We start from the raw sequence: 21,362 nt of genomic DNA on the forward strand, positions 1-21,362 counted from the left end.
CACATCTCCAGCTGTTTTTATATTTTATTTAGAGACAAGGTCTTATTAAGTTGCTTAGGGCCTTGCTAATTTACTGAGGCTGGCTTTTCTTTTTTTCATTTTTAGTTGTAGATGGGCACAATACCTTCATTTTTATTTTTATGTGCCTCAGTTCCTCACACAGGCTAAGCGAGTGTTGTATACCACCGAGCGACAATCCCAGCCCCTTCCCTTGGCTTTTAGCACTAAGCTGTACCCGTAGGTGATTTGTCAACAGCAAATTTAAAAGCCAGCTCTCTCAAATTCTAAGAACAAAATGCTACCTCAAGAGAACACATTAATTCCTCTCCACTGGTTTTAGAGTATTTTGGCTTGAGCCCTGTATCATATCCATATACTACTTTTCCTGTGTTTGGTTCTCATCATCTTTTTACTTAAGTATGTCTAATCTACATTCTGTATTATAAGCAGGATCTGGGTTAACTCTCTTTCTTTCCATCCTCAGGTGGCCCACAGGAGAAACCCAGTGCAGGACTGCAAGAGGCCTCTGCTCTTGATTAAAGACAGAGGCCAGGAGTGCTGGGGGCCCATTCCTTCTGGGAACAAGTCCTGCAAGTCCCTTCTGGGCTGAAAGCAAAGGTTCTGATTTGCTCCCAATGACGTCCCACTTCTGGGAAGCTTCCTTGCCAGATGTGTGTCTGCTGTGTTTATCTTAGCACCCCATTTCATAGCAGCAACAAGACACAACAGGAAGCACATGTTTGGAACTATCTCATCCACTCCAGTTTCAGGTTTTTCTCATAGCATCTCCTCCACACAAGAGTTGCTCCAAGTCAATTACGTGGGCTTTGCTTGAACTTTTTCCCACCAGTGTTATTGTTGTGGGTGGGGCTGGCTTCTTTCTGTTCAAGTTTATTTCTTCTCTACATGGAATCACTATTGGAATGACTAATACCCGAATCATCGCTATGTTAGGAAGCAATTATCTGGAAACAAATTCATTTGCTGAATCATCCAGCTAATTTAGATGGTAACGCTCCTTTTTTTCTTTTTCTCATTTTAGCAGTTAAGAAACCAAACGTCCTATAGAAACTCTTGCTCCAAGTTTCAGGAGATAATGTCTGGTTTAGACGGATCACTTTTTATTAATTTTTCCTGTGTGACTCAGTCTTTCTTATCCTAATCCTGGATTTCTTTTCAAAGGACAAATGAGTTTTAGGATTAATTTATTTTCCTTTCACTCCTTTATGTGATAAGTGACTAAGACTGCATTCATTAGCTAAACAGCTGCTGGGCTCTATTCCTTCACTCCCTCTCTTCTGTTCTAAAGATATGAATACTTTTTAAAAAATCATCTTTGTATTCTGTGTTAGTTTCCCCTTTCTTCTGCAATAAACTACCACAAATTGGATAGCTTAAAGCAACAGAAATGGGCTGGGGATATAGCTCAGTGGTAAAGCGTTTGCTTTGCCCATAGGAGGTCCTGGGTTTGATCCCGGGTACCATATAGACACATTCACACACATACACAAACAAATAAGTATCTGAAGATATATTCTCTCACAGTTCTGGACAGACCAGGAGGCTGAAATCAATATCACTGGGTAGAAATCAAAGTGGCAGCTGGGTCAACTCCTTTCATAGTCCCCAGGGAGAATCTGTCCCTTTCCCTCTCCATCTGCTGGTGGCTGCTGGCATTCCTTGACTGGTGATCAACTAATGATTAGCTCAACTAATGTCACATGTTGGTTCCCTGTCTGCCAAGGAGACAGGGAAAATGCTTCTACCCAGCATTTTCACTTTTGAAGGCATGTAACATACAGGCAGAGAGAATGAGATAATTTTCATGGCATCAGAGTCGAGAGTCCAAGAGCAGCAAAAGTGTCATCAAGAGGCAGTGGCCCCTTTCCCCCACTGTTGTAGTGGCTCAAGTCTTTCTTTTTCTCTTCAGTCTCCCCAGATTCCTGCCCTTTTCCACCCTGGTTCTCCAACGTTCCTATGATTCCGTGTGCTACTGAACACCCTGCCAGGATATTCCTTCTCTATTTAAGTTAGTCTCAGTTGTTCTCTATTGTTTCTAGAAAGTTAGTGAGACCCTGCCAGACTAGAACCTGCCTGCATTGAGGCTGTTTTCTACAGGTTGGCAGCAGCCTCTACTCACTGGGTGGTTCCTGGTTCATCATCAGCAGGGGGCCACAGGCAAGGCCAGAAAGGGTTTGCTGAGGCCCACAGCGGCACTGCCAGGAAACACCAGATGTTTGCTAAAAAGGTGGCTCCAAGTTATGAATCACAGCTTTCATAAGGAAATCGTTATAGTTCTCAGCTATCACCCTTGAAAATAAAAAGGAAATATATATATTTGTTTGCATATATGGTGTTGGGGCTGAAACCCAGGGCCCCACACATGGTACGTAGGCCCCTTATTGCTGAGTTATGTCCCCATACCATAAGAAGAATATTTTTAATGCCCCTTTGTGAAGTGAACTCATACATAATATAATATTTATGTAATTTTTTTCAGTTGTGTGGTGTGTGTGTGTGTGTGTGTTATGTTGTATAGGGGATGGGGAGAGAGAGATTATAAAAAATTAGTTCATGTGATTATGGAGGCTGAGAAATTTCAAGTTCTGCAGTCAGCTGAAGATCCTGTAGAGCAGATAGGGTAAATTCCAGTATAAGGCCAAGGCCAAAGGCAGTTAAGATTGATGTTTCCAGCTCAAAGACAACTAGGCAGAGAGAGCAATACCTGTATTGTTGTATTCAGCCTTTTGGTTGTAGTCAGGCCTTCAGTGAATTGAAAAGATCTGACCATGTTGACAATGGCAACTACTAATAAAATGCAATTGCATCCTGAATCACCCTCACAGACACACCCAGAATAATGTTTAACCAACAATTCAGGTGTCCCAAGGCTCAGTCAAATTGAAAAATAAAATTAACCATAATAACAATGTCCAGGATAAAATTCAGAATGTTAAGGCAGATGGAGTGGGAACACAGGGAAAAACTGTTAAAATGAAGATTTTTAGGCTCCACCTGTGACCTACTAAATCAGAATTTTGATTCAAAGAAATCTGTTTTAAAGAAGGTCCCTAAAACCTTCTTGTTTGATTATAGTCAAAGACTGGCTGCTTTAGATTCTGGCAAGTTTCAGTAATAGGAATTTAGCACTTAATCTGAAGGATTTTTTTTTGGGGGGGGGGAACGGGGGTACTAAGAAATGAACTCAAGGTCACTTGGCCACTGAGCCACATCCTCAGCCCTATTTTGTATTTTATTTAGAGACAGGGTCTCACTGAGTTGCTTAGCACCTCACTTTTGCTGAGGCTGGCTTTGGATTTGTGATCCTTTACCTCAGCCTCCCAGGCCTCTGGATTACAGGCCTGCTTCATCGTGCCCAGCTTGAAGGATGTTAGAATTGTAAGAATAATCATAAAGTCTGGTCAGGGTCCTTCTACTGATTGTAGATAGACCATTTTCAAGGGAGACAGTGGTCATTTATGTGTTGAACTGCCAGAAGCCAGGCATCAGTTTGAGTGAATAATGTTCCAGGTATACCTCCTCACTCATCTTACTGTAATATCATAATCTTTTCAGAATTCAAGGGACAAAGCACAGTGCTAGATTGTCAGTGTTCTTGGGTGAGTCATATTTTACTGCTTACTAGTCCCTCTTGCTCTTTATACCTGCTTCCTTCTTCTCTCCTGAGGTTGGAGGGTTTGGTTTTGTTTTTAATCATATTCTGTATGTGTGTGTGTGTGTGTGTGTGTGTGTGTGTGTTTCTGAATTTTGAAAAGATTTTATGTGTTCTATGCAATGTAATACTTTTTTTTTTTCCACAGTTAGAGCTAATTTTAAAATATATATGGGCTGGGGATATAGCTCAGTGGTAGAACACTTGCCTAGCAGGCACAAGGCCCTGAGTTAAATTCCTAGCACCACCAATAATTAAATAAGTAAATAAATTATATATATATATATATATATATATATATATTTTTTTTCTTTTTGGTGATACTAGGGATTAAACATAGGACCTCACATATGTTAGACAAGTGCTTTACCACTGAGCTATATCTCCAGTCCAAAATATATAGATTTGTTTAATTTTCTAAATGTAAACTTTGTGAAGTATTATATATATATACCTACAAAATCTATACATGTGTACAACTTCATAGATTTTTTTTTCTCTTGGTATTAGGTATTGAACTCAGGGGAGCTTAACCACTGAGCCACATCCCTAGTCCTTTGATTTTTTTTTTTAATTTGAGATTGAGTCTCACTAAGTTTGAGGTTGACCTCAAAATTAAGATCCTCCTGCCTTAAACTCCTGAGACGCTGGGATTATAGGCATGTGCCACTGTCCAGCTGGCAACTTCATAGATGTTTTACAAATTTAATGAATCTATATAAATAGAACCCAAATCAAGAGCCATAATACTACCAGAAGTCCCCCACCTCCACCCCCACCCCACCATTGCTATCTTCCAGTCCTCAGTTTCTACAAGAGTAACAACTTTTCTAACTCCACAAAGGATAGAGTTGTTTTGTCTGTGCTTTAACTTTGGAATTTTATGCAAATGGAATCATACAATATGTACTTTGGGGTTTTTTTGGTCTGTCTTCTTTTATTCCTTATTTTGTTTGTGAGACTCATCCATGCTATTGTAGTAGTAGCTTTTTCAGATCTACCACTATTTATTTATCCACCTTTTTTTCCCCCATAGAATTGGAGATTGAACTCGGGGACTTGCACACATGCAAGAGCTCTACCAGAGTTATATTTTCCAGTCCTTATTCGTGATATTTTCAAAAGATATTTAAGTTTCCAGCTTTTTGACTATAGCAAATAGTGTCAAATTTTATACCCAATAGGGTTTTAAGAGGGAGTATCAGATAATCAAGTTGAAAAACAAGAGACTGCAAATGATAGAACAAAAAAAGCATTCCACGGATGCTTTTTTTTTTTTTTTTTTTTTTTTAAGAGAGAGGTGAGAGAGAGAGAGAGAGAGAATTTTTTTTTTGATATTTATTTTTTAGTTTCTGGCAGACACAACATCTTTGTTTGTATGTGATGCTGAGGATCGAACCCGGGCCGCACGCATGCCAGGCGAGTGTGCTACCTCTTGAGCCATATCCCCAGCCCCACGGATGCTTTTGTTCACCCAGTTTTATGAGAGACACGGAGAAGAAAGGAAGCTCAGAGCAGAGAATGGTTTATGGTCAGCCTGCCACCTATTTGCTTCTCCAAGGTAGCTCCTTGCTCATTCTGCTATTTTGGTCCAAATCAATAGCTTTTCGAAACATCTGCTGGGCATCCAAATGGACCCATTTAGGGGCTCTGTGAGGATTCATTGTTACTTGGTCAATAAGTCAAGAGAGGAGTGGTCCTCCGGCTTGTCCAGTTGAAGTCCTATGACATTCTACCCAGAGTTTTGACCTTCCCTCCAGGGGTCAGAAAAGGTCTAGTTCCATAGAATTAGAAAATATTTAAGCTAGAAAAGACCTAAGGACAAGTCTAGTACATTTTATAGATGAAGAAACTGAGTTCCTGAGCCTGCTGAAGATAACAAGTGATCATGGGTTGAGCCATGACACGGAAGCATATCTTCAGCTTCGGGATTTTGTTTTATTTTCATTTTTCTGAGACTGAACTGTAGTATAAATTACCTCTTCATGGTATTTGGCAACCTGACCCTGTTTGCTTTATTTTCTGACTTTCTGCTTTTAGAATAGTTTCCTTCTGGTAAATATATTAATGCCTTCTTCTGTCTTTGTCAGTTTTCCTCCCCCTCTATTTTACCCTTCAGTATATCATCAGTGATATTACTGTGGCCTAGATAGTGGAGGAGGGAACTAGACATTTTTAATAGTCAACAAAGAGTTAATTTTTTTTTTTTTTTTTTTTTTTTTTAGCAGTGCTGGGGATTGGATTCAAGGCCTTGCACATACTAGGCAAACACTATACAACTGAGCTATATCCCCAGCCAAAGAATTAATTATTATTATTTTTTATATCAGGAATTGAACCCTGGGGAACTCAACCACTGAGCCATATACCCAGTCCTATTTTATATTTATTTAGAGACAGGGTCTCACTGAGTTGCTTAGTGCCTCTTTGTTGCTGAGGCTGGCTTTGAACTCATGATCCTCCTGTCTCAGCCTCCCAAGCCGCTGGGAATTCAGGCATGTGCCACTGTGCCCACCAAGAATTTATGTTTTTTAAAGATGTAGCATTGTGAATATATACACATGAAAATATACAAATCTGGAAGAATATAAGCATCAACATTTTTTAACCATGTTGCTGAAATTATGGATAATTTAAATTTTCTTTTTTTATTAACATTCTCTGATTTTTAATTTGTTCTAATTAGTTATACGTTACAGTAGAATGCATTTTGATATATCATACATAAAAGAAGTATAACTTTTCATTCTTCTGGTTGTACACAATATAGAGTTGCATCTGTCATGTAATCATACATGTACATAGGGTAATAATGTATGTTTCATTGTACTATCCTTCCTAACCCTATACCTCCTCTCCTCTTTTATCTGATTTTTTTAAGTCAGTAAAACACTGATGAAAGTTACAAAAGGAAAATGATATTTTTTAGATAACATTCTCCAGGGGCTGAGAGTACAGGTTAGAAGTAAAGCAGGCCCTGGTTTGATCCCCAGGACCAAAATAATAATAATAAAACAAATTAAACAGACACCCTTCAAACCAGAGCCTGTCATTAACTTACATTGGCTCTGAGTAGAATTGATTGGCAACACAAAAACTGATTAAAACTATGAACTTCATGTGTAAAACCTTGGATTCTATCCCCAGCATCACAAAAATAAACAGAACTACAAAGCGGGCAGAGTTTGATTTTTGTTGTCTCCTATCTTATTTTGCCTAACCACTAAGTAGCATACCAAATTTTCATATTAAATTTATTATCAGGATTGTTTAATCAATATCCATGTACTATTCAGATAGTTTTGTTTGAATAGGCAGTAGGACAGTGACCAAATTATTTCAAATGTGGAGAGAGACTTCTGAAATCTACTCTGTACATATCTTAGTTATAAGAAAGGTTCCTAAAAAGTTTGATTTCTTTATTTTTTCATTTCAACATTTATTAAGAACTTAACTAGAGAGGATAAAACTATACGTGTTTGGAAAGGCTACAAAAACATTTTGCCAATGTAGCTGACAGTCTAGTTTTTAATGGTTATAGTAATTGAGTTAGGCAACTCTGGGGCATTTGCTATGAAGAATTCTATTTTTTATTAGACAAACTATTAAAATTGGGTGAATATTTTGACAGTGTCATGAATATTTAATTTCTTTTCTTAGGGTTATTTTAATAACCTTCCAAAAGTAGTGATCTTTGTAGTTACTACAAATCATGCTTTGGAAGTCCAAAAAAATTAAACACTGCCCTTCTTTTACAAAAAAACTGCAATCTTAGCTTGGCACAGGCACACTGGTGCACACCTGTAATCACAGCAACTTGAAAGGCTGACGCAGGACGATGTAGGTTGGAGGCCAATCAATCTAGTGAAGCTTTCATCAACTTAGTGAGACCTGCCTCAAAATTAAACAAGTAAACAAACAAATAAATAAAAGGGCTGGAGATGTAGCTCAGTGGTAAAGTGTTATAGAGTAGAATGCATTTTGATACATCATACATAAATGAAGTCTAACTTTTCATTCATGCTGTCTGACAAAAAAAAAAAAGCAATCTTGGGCCTCCTGCAATTCACATAAGCATTTATGTAGTTCAATTTCATGTTCTCCTTTGCAAAGATAAGTAGATCAGGTTTTCTAAATGGTTATTCTTAAAATTTCAGACTTAAACACCTAAGTAAATTTTACTTAAATGTCCTATGTAACAATTTTTAAATGAGTACAGGTATTTGGAATTGCTATTGCAACCTAGTTGTGTGTGTGTATGTGTGTGTGTGTGTGTGTGTGTGTGTGTTGTTTTTGGTTAACGTCTATGGTCTAAGCATTGATTTGTAGGATGTTTTCCTATGCCTATGATGAGTTTGTGAACCATAAAGAAAATAAGACTAGATAGCCATGCACAGTGGCACACACCCATAATCCCAGCAGCCTAGGAAGCTGAGGCAGGAGGATTGCGAATCCAAAACCAGCCTCAGCAACTCAGCGAGGCTCTGAGCAACTCAGGGAGACCCTGATCTCTAAATAAAATATAAAAAAGGGCTAGGGATGCGGCTCAGTGGTTAAGCACTTCTGGGTCCAATCCCTGGTACCAAAAAAAAAGAACATAAACCAGTGGGATAATAATAGTAATTATAGTGGCTACTGATGTGTGAAGATTATTATTAAATTGTAATTAATAATTTAGACAGCCAATGTTTATCTATGTTGCAAACTCTCATAGCTGAGTTGCTTAAGTATATAGAATTCCAGTGAAATTCTTTTTCTTTTTTGCACTCACCCACTGAGCCACACCACCAGCCCTTTTTTATATTTTATTTAGAGACAAGGTCTCACTGAGTTGCTTAGGACCTCACTAAGTTGCTGAGGCTAACTTTGAACTCTGGTTCCTCCTGCTTCATCCTCCAGAGCCACTGGGATTACAGGCATGTGCCACGGCACCCGGCTGTGAAATTCATTCTTTTTTTTTTTTTTTTTTAAGAGAGAGCGAGACAGGGAGAGAAAGAAAGAAAGAGAGAGAGAGAGAGAGAATTTTAATATTTTATTTTTTAGTTATCGGCGGACACAACATCTTTGTATGTGGTGCTGAGGATCGAACCCGGACCGCACGCTTGCCAGGCGAGCATGCTACTGCTTGAGTCACATCTCCAGCCCCCAAAATTCATTCTTAACGAAAAATCTGAAACATAAATTAAAAGTTTTTAAAGATAGTGTACGACCTTTGTATCTCTAAGTAACTTTACTTAGCACCTTTGAATCACTTAGAACAGTATGCAATATGTCATGGGGTAAGAAGTGTCTCCATAAAAGAGGAATTCCTGGAGAGACAGGGGAACTCGACTCCAGACCACAAGGATTCTTGGAATACAGGACAGAAAAGAATTTCAGCATGCTCTAGTCAGAAGTAGACAGAGGTTTATTTGTGAAAGAAGATACATATTCCAGGGAGAATGCAGACAATCTGGAGAGAGAGATGCCTTTGGGGGATAAAGCAAAGAATACACATTCATGGGAGAACATGGGCCATCTGGAGAGGAAGAGAGATTTGGTTTGGGGGTTCTGGACTCTACTTTTAAAGGAAACTCGGAGAGGGATCAAGATGGAAAGGTGTGTAGGAATGCTGTGTGACTGGTGACCTCAAGATGGGTTCTGGTGAACTGGTCAATCTCCAAATCCTTTGTCTGATGTGGTTCTTCATTATCTATTCAATAAATAGTGCTGGAAAGTCCCTTAAATTATAGGTTCCTCAGATATCATATCTCTGCTTAATCTATTTATTGGGGGGATTGGTTACAGTGCACAGATAGAGATTTCGGAGGAATTTGGGAGTAACTGGCCTGCAAGACAAACTGGACTATGGATTGTTGGGCCTAGAGAGGTGTGCAGAACTTCAGAAAGCAAATCTTTCCCCTTGACCTTCCTGTATGTCTCCTTTCTATTTCTTATTTCTTCTGTTATGGTTGGGAATATCCAATTGGGTTGTGGGTCCTTGGTGTCTCAAATAAAGAATTGAGCAAGACAAACAGAATGAACAGGCTAAGCACAGATTTATTGAAGGTGAAGGTGAAAGTATCACTCTGTAAGATAGAGCAAAGCGATGGGATGGGAATGGGGGAGAAGGGCTCAAGGCGCTGATGCCTACATGTCTGGGAATTCATGTTTTGTATGCATGTTTTGTATGTGAGGCATTCTCTTCCTTATATGGACCTTACCTCATTTGCTCCTGTTGTTTACCTTATGATACCTAATTAGAATACTGCCCACTTTACCCTCATTGGTTGTTTTAGAATAAGGAACCTGTGGCAGGAGTTGTCACAGTAATGGGACTTAACATAAATAGGATCCTGATGATTCATCTCCCTGTTTTGTCCTCCAACGGCAATTTCTTGTACTGTGCCTCTGCCATCTTGGCGTCCCTGAACTCCTACCTAACACTTAGTATTACTTCAGTGAGCTCTTTGGTGAGTATTATCAAAGTTTAGTGTTTGTTTCTTGGTACTAAACTCATTTTTAATATTGTGCTAGACATTTTGCATTCAAGTAACCAAATCCAGGACCAATTTGTGCCATCCCATGGCTGTACAAAGACGCAAGAATTAATTGTACCAATCCCAAAGAAAGAACTTGGAAGACTCAATGACAAAAGTTTGCACATTTTATTCTTCATGTGTTTCTTGGTGGCCACAGGCTGGGATACAACAGAGGGCTGCATGGTATCTGTAAGCAGGGGGATATATAATATAGGTTGCATGTCCAATGTGTAGATGGATTTCTTCAGATGTTTTATGAGTACATTCTTTACAACCAAGGTTGCTCTGCTTTGATCCCCACCTAAAGACTGGAAACTGAAGGTGGTCAGTTCCCCTTCTCTTTTTCCTTCATTATCACATTTTTTTGGCTTATTCTCATCTCACTACCAGGAACAATAAGCCTTTCCAGGCACTGACTTGTGCTCACCCCAAGTCTTTTTGCTAATGGGCTCTGTACCACTGGTGCATGCTCCTTAATTCCTTGCCTGCTGCTAGAGTGTTATTTTACATCCCTGTGACTATTGTCAAGGCTAAGGAAATGAAAAGCTATATTTGTATACAACTTTAACCCTTGGATTGCTGATGTGTGTCTCTGCTTGCTGTGCCTTATCATGACTGGTTTCTTATGATACTGGAGAACGCTAGGTGTCTTCTTTGTATATTTTTTGTTCTATACATTTGCAACTACTCTTGGAAATGGAATGGCTCAGGTTTTTAAAATAAGCATTTTCTCTCAACCTACTAGAGTAAGACAAATTTACTGTAAAGTTAAATATTTTTTGTAAAGTATAATTTGAGTCATTTGGGTAAGCTAACCTTCAATTTAGTATTCTAAATTTATTTATTTCCATTTATAACCACACTGTGAAATAGTATTATAGTTCATGCAAATTACTATACAGTTTAGATTCTAATAGAAAATTAGCAGAGAAATAATAAACCCAACTGATTTTTCTGTTTACTTGTAAGAGCAAAGTTGGATCTGTACATAGTAAATAGACATGTACAGTCTCCCATTGCATAATAGTTCATTATCTGATGAACTACTAATAATACATTAGCACTATTTATTAGTTTGAGGGGGCCATCTTAATTGCTAACAAATGTCCAAAGTATAGGACTTTAACCAAAGACTTTAAAGCACTATGATGACTGAGGGGATTTCTAATTTATGTTCTTTTTTTTCCCCTCAGTACCTAGATTGAACACAGAGGTGCTTTACTACTAAGATACATTTCCAGTTTGTTTATTTTTTTATTTTTAGACAGAGTCTCACTAAGTCACCCAAGCCAACCTTGAACTTAGTGATCTTCTCTGTTTTAGGCTCCTGAATTGCTGGAATTACAGGTGTACACCACCATGCCCTGCCTTAATTTTCTGTTATTTCTAATAGAAATCTCTGAAGAACATATACCAAAGTGTTTGAGAACTTCACTCAACTCTACTTTAAAGCGTTAGGTGCAATTGTGTTGTTATGACATAATTTTATTGCACAATTGCTGGGTCTGTTTTCTTGAACTTGTAATATACCTGGAAAATAAATCTGTGTGTGTGTGGGGTGGGAGTCATACTGATTATTGGAGAAGGACTATTTATACAAGCAAGATCAAATATTAAAGAGGTAACCTGAAACTCCAAGAAAGTGCTTAATGGTTCTATATGCTTCTGGCAAAATGATGTTCTAATTAACATTTTAATGCTTTTATGAATTTCAGAACTTTCATATGTTAAGCAGATATAATTTTAAATGTGTAACTACTTGAAATATTTACTTTGTGCTCAAAGTCACTTGTGTTTCATTTTGTGCATGATTTTTAAAATTTTTTTGGTACCAGGGATTGAACTCAGGGGCACTCGACCACTGAGCCACATCCCCGGCCTTATTTTGTATTTTATTTAGAGATGGGGGTCTCACTGAGTTGCTGAGCACCTTGCTTTTGCTGGCTGTATATGATATTAATATGCACCTTTGGCTTAATTTTTTTTCTTAAAACACATTTTAGAAAAGAAAAATCACCAGCATGAAATGACATCTGTCTTCTATATTCCCTTCTCTTTTTTGAATTCCACTGTATCCTTGCTACCAAATTTGTGTTTTTATGGCCAAAAAAGCAAACAAATTTTACCATTTGCCAAAAGCTAACCCAAACACAAAGGATAATGGGATGAAACATTCATGGAGCTCATCATACAAAATAGGGGACATGGCAAGTAAGTAATTAGAGTTCAGAAAGTCTTCTGGGTTGGCTTTATTAAAAGATAGATGCCACTTCTCTCAGAGGTGAGAGGATGTAGCCAACCCCGACTTATGGGAGGGAGAGTCTGGGAAGATCCCCAAAGGAGGTGTCTGAACTGCTTTGCTGCACAAGAGGGAATCAGTGAGCTCTGTATCCCAGAAGGGCAAGCATGCAGGCCTACTCTATTTGTGCCAAGCCCCAGTTCCCTTTCCCACTTTCTTCTCCTTATAGGAATTCACTCATCAACAAATTTTAAAGCTTTACTCATATTGTTTGTGTTAGCCATATTTTTATTGCTCTGACCAAAATACCTGACAAGGCCAACTTAGAGGAGAAGTTCATTCTGGCTCTGTTTCAGAGGTTTAGTTGATGGTAGATCAACTCCATTGTTCTGGGTTCAAGGGTGTGGTATAAAAGTGCTGCTCTGTCCATGGCAGTCAGGAAGCTGAAAGCAAAGGTAAGGTGCAAAGTGAAAATAATCAAAAAGGTTTCTGCACCATAATGAAAGTACAAGTGGCCAGGATGGATCAGCTTATGGATCAGCTCTGACTTTTATTCAGCAGCAGAGTTAGGCATTGGATGGGCACACTTTCTGAGTAGAAAATGTCCCCCCATGACAGGAGAGGTCTGAGTTTATATAGGTTACACACTGGGAGATGACTTTATCAGAACATATCAGTTTGGACATTCAGGAAACAGGTTGTGAGAATTTGAAGTTTGTTTTTATGCAGCAAGGATGGAGGGTCCAGAGTTTTGCATTTAGTTTTGCATTATCTCTTTCCCTCCAGGGTCTATTGTACTGTCACTGGGAAAGGATTTATTTGGGGGAAGGATCAATGTTTTGGCTTTTTCCCAGAAACTGTCATTTTAGGCCGGATGGATATCTTCTTCCCAGGGATTGTCTTGTCACTAGGTGATGTTTGCTTCCTTTCTAGGGATTGTCTTGTCACTAGGAAAGGATGTATTGGCAAAGGATCAATGTTATCAACGTGTTGCCTTCTCCCTCCCTCCCTCCCTCCCTCTTCCCAGGCCACTGTTTTGGGGGTTGTCCTTTCCATATCCTTCAGAAGGGGCTGCAAGGAAGATTAAACTTTTCAAGGACCACCCCAGTGACCCACCTCCACCAATCAATATTCCCACCTGCCTACATTTTCCATAAAGTAGATTCAAACTAAGATGTACTAATTAGGTTCAGTTCTCAGAATCTAATAATTTCACCTCTGAACAATCCTGCATTAACACAGGAGCTTTTGGGGACACCTCATATCCAAACTAAACCATTGTTCCACTGAAAATAGTTTTGAGTTTTTAAGACTTGCATAGTATTTCAGAGTGTGCACCAATATTTTACTATTTTACTTTCCATTGTGATGGTCATCTAGGTTTTTTCCTTATCTTCCCTATTGAAACTGGAGTTTTGAGATGAGATTAGTTTCCCCACTTGCCAATTTTCTTCTGGGTTCTTGTCTCACAAATTTTGAAGAATAAAATCCATAGGCAATCACAGAAGGGAAGAATAAATGGAGCAGGGTTTATCTAGATAAGAAGAGATAGAACTCCCGCCATGTGGGAAGGGCCTGATAGCAGAGAAACCCATTTTGGTGAGCCTGTTTAGAAGCTTATATATGGTTCTGGGTGGAGCACGGAGCAAAATCTATGTTGAACAGGCATTGAAAACAGCACCAAAATCATTGATCAAAACCTATGTAAAAGAGGCATTGAAAACAGCACCCAAGCCATCTGGGTTCACCCCCAACTTCTTCTTTTCCCTCTCTGGGACAAAAGATTAAGTTGGAGGTATTCCCACATTTGAGCCTCAAAGTTTTTTTTTTGTTTTTTTTTTTTAATTTAAATAGGCTCTGATGGTACTCATTAATACGTCTACTGGTTAGCTTCCAGGTATGGTTCCTGCATTTGAATAAGACTGATATTGATATTCTTATTCACTATTGTCAGTAGCGCTGCACAAACTTTCCAGGTCTCATTCACTGTCTGATAAATTCTGTAGGAAATACACCTAGAAGTGGGTGTTTGGGTCACAGGACAGGCATATGACTGATTGTATTGAGTACACTTGGTTATTTTTCAGAATACTGTACTAGTTTGCATTCCTACTAACAGGGCATCCCATCTGCAGAGAGAAAAAGTGTGGTGAATGCACACAAACTTCTCAAAGGCATATCCATAGGCCTTTTATATGTATTTCATTGGCTAGAACTGGTCACTGTGCATCATCTAACTGCAAGGAGACTGGGAAATGTAGTCTTGGACTGGACAGCCACTTTTCAGCTACAGATGAATTATTATGGATGGTGACAATGGATTTCGGTGGGAAAAATGCATCTCTGCTATGCAGTTGTTGTCTTTTCCTTATAAATTTGCAGGAGTTAATTTTATTCTTAAAATGACCTTCTATCCATGAGGCAACATGGAGCATGTCTACAATCCCAGCCACTGAGTAGTCTGAGGCAGGAGGATTATAGATTAGAGGCCAGCCTCAGCAATTTAGTGAAGACCTAAGCAACTTAGTGAGATCCTGTCTCAAAATTAAAAAGAGCTGGGGATGTAGCTCTGTGACAAACAGTCCCTGGGTTCAATCCTCACCAGCAATAAATAAATAAGTAAATAAAAATAAAAATAAAATTACCTTCTGATACCACTGGTTATCGGGAGTTCCATTTCCTCAGATGAAGTTTGAACACCAGAGAAACACTGAGGCGAGCGAAGACAGCAAGTTTTATTTAAAGAATAGGAACAGATTTCTCCGCAGAGAAGGGGACCCAGAGTTGGTATCCAAGGAATATCAGCTGTCCCTTTTGTAAATTTTAGGTTCTCTTTGTTCTCATACTTTCCTTCTCCTTTATCTCTCCCCATCCAGTGGGGAGGAAGAAGGCAGTGCACCAAAGGTGGGAAGGAAGTGAGCAAGGGGGAAGGGCCCATGAGCAAGTGATGGGAAGGGAGCCCAGGAGGTGCAAAGGCTGTTAATGAATAGGCAGGCAACTCTGGTAATGGGTGGAGGAAGGGCTCTGGAGGCATTGGCATTTCAATACCCTAGAGGCCATCTCCTTTTTCCCAGACCCAAAGCAGTTTTTATCTCCCAATCCAACCCCATCTCCTATATACACTAACTACCTCTCCTTAATTATTGCTTCACTTCTATTGACCTGGTGTGGTGGCACACTCTACTTTCAGTAACTTGGGAGGCTGAGGCAGGAGAATCACACATTCTAGACAGCTTGGGCAATTTTGAAACCCTGTATCAAAACAAAAATAAAAAGGGCTGAAGATAGAGTTCAATGGTAGAGCATCTGCCTAGCATACAGTTCTAGGTTCAATCACCAGTACCCCCCTCGACTCCCCATATAATCTTCTATCTGCCATCTTTTCCATTAGCTTTGACTAGAACCTGTCATTATGTTGAAATTCTTAGCTTTCCTCCAAAATTGTATTTTGCAAAATTTCAAGCATGTAGTGAAGTTCAAAGAATCGAACGATGTAGATCATTGTAGGGGTCGTGTCTAAGGGGAATCCACTTGAGAGTCATCTGCAGATGTTATGCTATTTCACATCTAAATACTTCAGCAGGTATTTCCTAAAAAAAAAAAAGACAGTATATAATCAAAATATTATTAATAGAATGTTAATAATAACCCCAAATCATCTAATATTCAATACATTGTCAAATTTCCCAAATTGTTATGTAAATAATTATGGAAATCATATTTATTAACTAAAGCATATAAATAATTAAGTGCACATGTCCCTTCAAGGAGATTCTTATTTCTTCTGCCATTACCTTTATATAGTTTCTCCAGCATCAGGCACGTTTTTTTTCTTTTTAACTTCTACCTGGAACACTGCAAATGATGGTACAGTTTGCCTTCAGGACAGTAGGCGGCGCCATGAGCTCGTTCAGCAGTTTGCCAGAGCAATTTCTGGAGCTGTAATGGGTGCCCAGGGCTCTGGGTAGTGGCACTTTGTCACACAAGCACCTGAAATTTCAGGGTTCACTCAGACTTCACAATATCACCAATTTCCTTGTGGGATATTATGAAGACTTCAAAGCAAAATTAAATTTTATTCTATTAACAGCCAGTAAAAAGTACCACATAGGTACTTTTTTTTTTTTTTTTTTTAAATATTTATTTATTTTTTAGTTCTCGGCGGACACAACATCTTTGTTGGTATGTGGTGCTGAGGATCGAACCCGGGCCGCACGCATGCCAGGCGAGCGCGCTACCGCTGAGCCACATCCCCAGCCCACATAGGTACTTTTTAAAAAAATATATATATATATTTTAGTTGTGGTTGGGCACAATACCTTTATATTTTAAGTGGTGCTGAGGATTGAACCTAGGGTGTCACACGTACTAGGCGAGTACTGTACCACTGAGCCACAACCCCAGCCCCTACATAGGTACTTTTTTAGATGATTTTCAAAACTATTCTGGAAAGTCAAATAAGGAAAACTTATAATTGATTGAGCTAACTAATGTACTTCCCAGAAATGACTGTAGTCAATTCTCAATTATAGCTTTCTCTAAAGGTGGATTTGCAAGTCAAAATGGCAGTAGACAGCCAAAATTCAATGTGATACACATTTTTAAAAAATCAAAATAATACATAGACATGGATAAGAAAAATTGAACAAATGGAAATGATTTTTAAGAAAAAGAAATGGTTCCAAATATTTTCACTGGGATTTCTCTCTAGTTGGTGGTATAAATATTTGTAATAACAAAAAGGATTTTCTATTCTTTTCTTTTGGAGGGTGCTGAGGATCAAACCCAGGGTACATGCTGGGCAATAGCTATATCTGAGCTATACCCCCAGCCCCGATACAGAGGATCTTGAGTGTAACTAAATACAGTGTATTGTGTTAAATAGGATTTTCTCTCTTTTTTCTTTCTTTCTCTCCCCACCTCCACACTGGGTATTGAACCCAGGAGTACCCTACCACTGGTACTCCCCCGCCTTTTTATTTTGAGAGAGAGTCTCACTAAGTTACCATGGCCAGCCTTGCAATCCTCTTGCCTCATTCTTCTGAGTCACTGGGGTTATAAGTGTGCGCTGGTTTAACCACCGTTCTTAAAGAAAGAAGAAATGAGTCTTTGTCTTCAGACGTCCCCAAGTTTGTTTGTTTTTCATTTTCTTACTTTGTATGTTACCTGAAATCCAGTACATTTCTCTCAAATGTGTTTCTCATTTCTTCTCAAATTATAAACAGACTGTTTATAATTTGCATAGCTCTCATCCTGGCTTGGTTCCTCTGTCTCAGCCTACCAAGTAGCTTTTGTTCGCATCCCATATGTTTTTCTTTCTTCTGCCTCCTGCCCTCTCCTTTTTTGCCCCTCTAACCAGAGTACATCCTGGAGTAATTATGTAAGAAAGAGTATGTAGTGAGTAAACTTGCTCAGTCTTGCCAGTCTGCATATGTCTTTATCTGCTTTCATTTTTGATAGCTGGTAGATGATAAAGAATTATAGATCCTAAATAATTTTCTGTAGCATTTTGAGAATGTTGCCTTTTAGCATTCTGTGCCAGCACGTTCTCAGCTTCCCTCTCCTCCTGGGCAGTCTCCAGTACAAACCCTCCCTGGGCAGAGAACTCCCATTCCCCTAGGGCCCGCTCCTATACATAACCTTCCATTCCACTCCCCCCCCACACACAAATTAATGTGATCTTTTCATTCTTTAGAAATTATTTCAAAACCCTTAACTAGTAGATACAAAATTCATCTCTTGTCTCTGACCATGGATTTATACTCTTTTAAGTTCTTTACCACTTCAATTGGATTCTTGGAAAAAAAGAATGATAAACCTACATGTTTTCAGTATACTTTCTTGGGAATTCTTTTATATAAATTTTGGGTACTTTTTTTTTTCCTTTTTGCTTATTTACAAATACCAGGATTGTGTTTGACTCTCTTTTACTAAAACACAGACACTATTGCTACCCTGTTTATATAGCAGTTTTGCAATTTGACTAGATGCTTTGGATGTTTAGGAATCCCTGACATATTACGAGATAGTTTGAGCTGCAAAAGAGGCATACAAGGATTGTGCATGGATCACAAGTTAGGGGATGCAGCCCTGATTATTTCTCAGAACAAGCACTCATCAATTCACACACTTCCTTGAGCTGTACCCTGTATAGAAAAATCGTGTCCTCATTTCTAGTAAGTTTCCATTTCTAAGAGCAAAACAGACACAAATATTTATACCACCAACTAGAGAGAAATCCCAGTGAAAAACAAATAATGCCGATCAGCAAAGTCATTGTGATTCACAGGCCCCTTTCAATGTCCAGTCTAAAAATTTGTTCAAACAAATGCCTATCTTAATATGATAATCATGACTATAAAATGGCGATGTTTAGTCTTCCACAGTTAGATATAAATTTTATTGCAGTAATTGAAGATCAGTTACTATTTTCATGTTATTTAGGCACAGAATCTTATTTGAGATCAATGGTACTTGATCTTCTCATAACAACTATAAATAATATTATAAAAGCTACAGAGGAGGCTATGGCTGTGGCTCAGTGGTAGAGCACTTGTCTGGCACGTGTAAGGCACTGGGTTCTATCCTCTGTACCACATAAAAATAAACAACAAAAAAAGAAGGTATTGTGTCCATCTACAACTAAAAATATTTTTAAAAAACTTTAAAAAAAGCTACAAAGTCATTTCCAATGCAATTATTTTTTGGTCATTCATTTATAACTCTTTGTAGGTACCGACTTTAAGCTTTAGTTGTGCTGCTTTGTGTGTGTGCATGTGTGTGTGTGATACTGGGGACTGAACGGATAGGCACTCTACCACTGAGCTACATGCCCGACCTGCCCCCACCTAAACCACTTTTTTTTTTTTTTTACATTGCCCACACTGGCCTTGAACTTGGGCTCCTCTTGTCTCAGCCTACCAAGTAGCTAGCTGGGCTTAAAGGTGTGAGCCACCATGCTCAGAATCTTTATATTTTGATAGGTTATTAGAGGCTATTAAACTGAATAAGATTTTGACCTCAAGAATTTACTTTTATTTCTTTAATTTTAGCAGTAGTCCATAGATGACTTAGCAGAGGCTTGCTAGGTTTCCATATGAATATCTGAATATTATACTTCATCTTGATAATAATCTTTTAAAAATAACGTAATGGATGGTTGAAATGACCACATTTTAATTGGGTTCTGCCCAAAGCCTGCTGGGCCATATTTCCCTTGACTCCAAACTGTATTTGAAGCAAATGAGAAAAAAAAAAATCATGGAGAAGTTGTGAATATGTAAATACTACACTTATGCCAAATTATATCAAGGCAGGTGGCATAAATGAAAGGCTAATTTGAGTTCCCACTGAGAAAAAGTGATGGGAGATGGAGTAATCACGTGGCCTATGGTAATACATACATGCTGAACTCAAATAAGAACCTGAATCAAGCCCTGGGGTTAGCCTCCTTGGGTTCAAAGCCTGGCTATGTCACCACTGAGATGTGTCTCCTTGGAAAATACATTAAGCTTCTCTGGATCCTTGTCTTTTTAGTAATATAGGAATAATAGTAGTACTTTTGGTGGTGTCATGAGGCTAAATGTGCTAAGTAATTTAGTACTTTGGTTTGGGACAAAGTATTTGCTTTAAAGAGCTATTGGTTGGGGTTGTAGCTCAGCAGTAGAACTCTTGCCTAGCACATGTGAAGCACTGGGTTTGATGGTCAGCACCACATAAAAATAAATAAATAAAATAAAGGTAATGTGTCCATCTACAACTAAAAATATTTTTTAAAAATGCTATTATAATTATTGCTGGGAGTGGAAATTTAGTTTCAGGAAAATCAGCATCATCTGATGTGCAAAATAAAAAGTACTAAATTAGATTTGGCATTTAGTTTTCTATGTACTTGTTTTTATATTTGTAAAAACCTAAGGTATTTATACTTAACATGTGTGAGAGTACCTTTATAACAAAAATGATTCCAGCTGCTTGGAGGCTGAGGCAGGAGGATTGCAAATTTAAGACAAGCCTCTGTGATTTAGCGAAACCATGTCTTCCAAAAAAGAGGCTGGGGGTGGAGATGTAGCTGAGGGGTAGAGGCTTGCCTAGCATGCAGAAGCACCTGGATTCAATCTCCAGCAACACATACAGATAATTCCAATCAACATTTTAGGGTATGCCTTCCTCCAAGATTTTCTAGAAACCTTGCTCTATATCCATGTTTTGTAGAAGATGAGATTTCATTACTCTCTTCCTTAAAAAAAAAATGTTTGGCAAGGAATTAGCCATTGTAGGGTTACTCTTTCATAGAGTAAACTGTGGACTTGCTTAAGAGGAACAAGAAGTAGGGGACTGGTTTTGGTCATAGCTAAAACCTTATGCTCTAAGCTTCTGTGATTCTGCTTCAGTGTGGACATAGCAGGGACAGCAGGAGAGTAGAAAAGAGGCCCTTGGTTGAAAACTAGACTTGCATTGGCAGTGACTCTTTAGGAATGGGCAGGCACCCCCTTGGATTTTTGGATCTACCTAAGAAAGGGAAGAGAAGTGATATTCTCATTCTAAGTAGAGTGGGGTCACCAGGTCATACTAAAGAAGTTTGCTGGTGCAGTGGTGCACACCAATAATCCCAGCAACTCAGGAGGCTGAGGCAGGAGGATCTCAAGTTTGAGGCCAACTTTAGCAACTTAGTGAGACCCTAAGCAATTTACTAAGACCCTGTCCCAGAATTTAAAAATAAATAAATAGAAAGGTTTGGGAATGTGACTCAGTATTAAAGTTAATAGGCCCTAGGTTAAATCCCCAGTACAAAAAAAAAAAAAAAAAAAAAAAGCCAAGTTGGACATAAAAATTATGCACCCACTAAATCTTCCATTGATTGCCTATTTTCTATTGATTACCTGTCTTCTGCCTTAGGAAGTTGAGTGGGAAAAAGAAAGGGCAGTTT

The sequence above is a fragment of the Urocitellus parryii genome, chromosome 1 (genome assembly GCF_045843805.1).
Source record: "Urocitellus parryii isolate mUroPar1 chromosome 1, mUroPar1.hap1, whole genome shotgun sequence".
Classification (NCBI taxonomy): domain Eukaryota; kingdom Metazoa; phylum Chordata; class Mammalia; order Rodentia; family Sciuridae; genus Urocitellus; species Urocitellus parryii.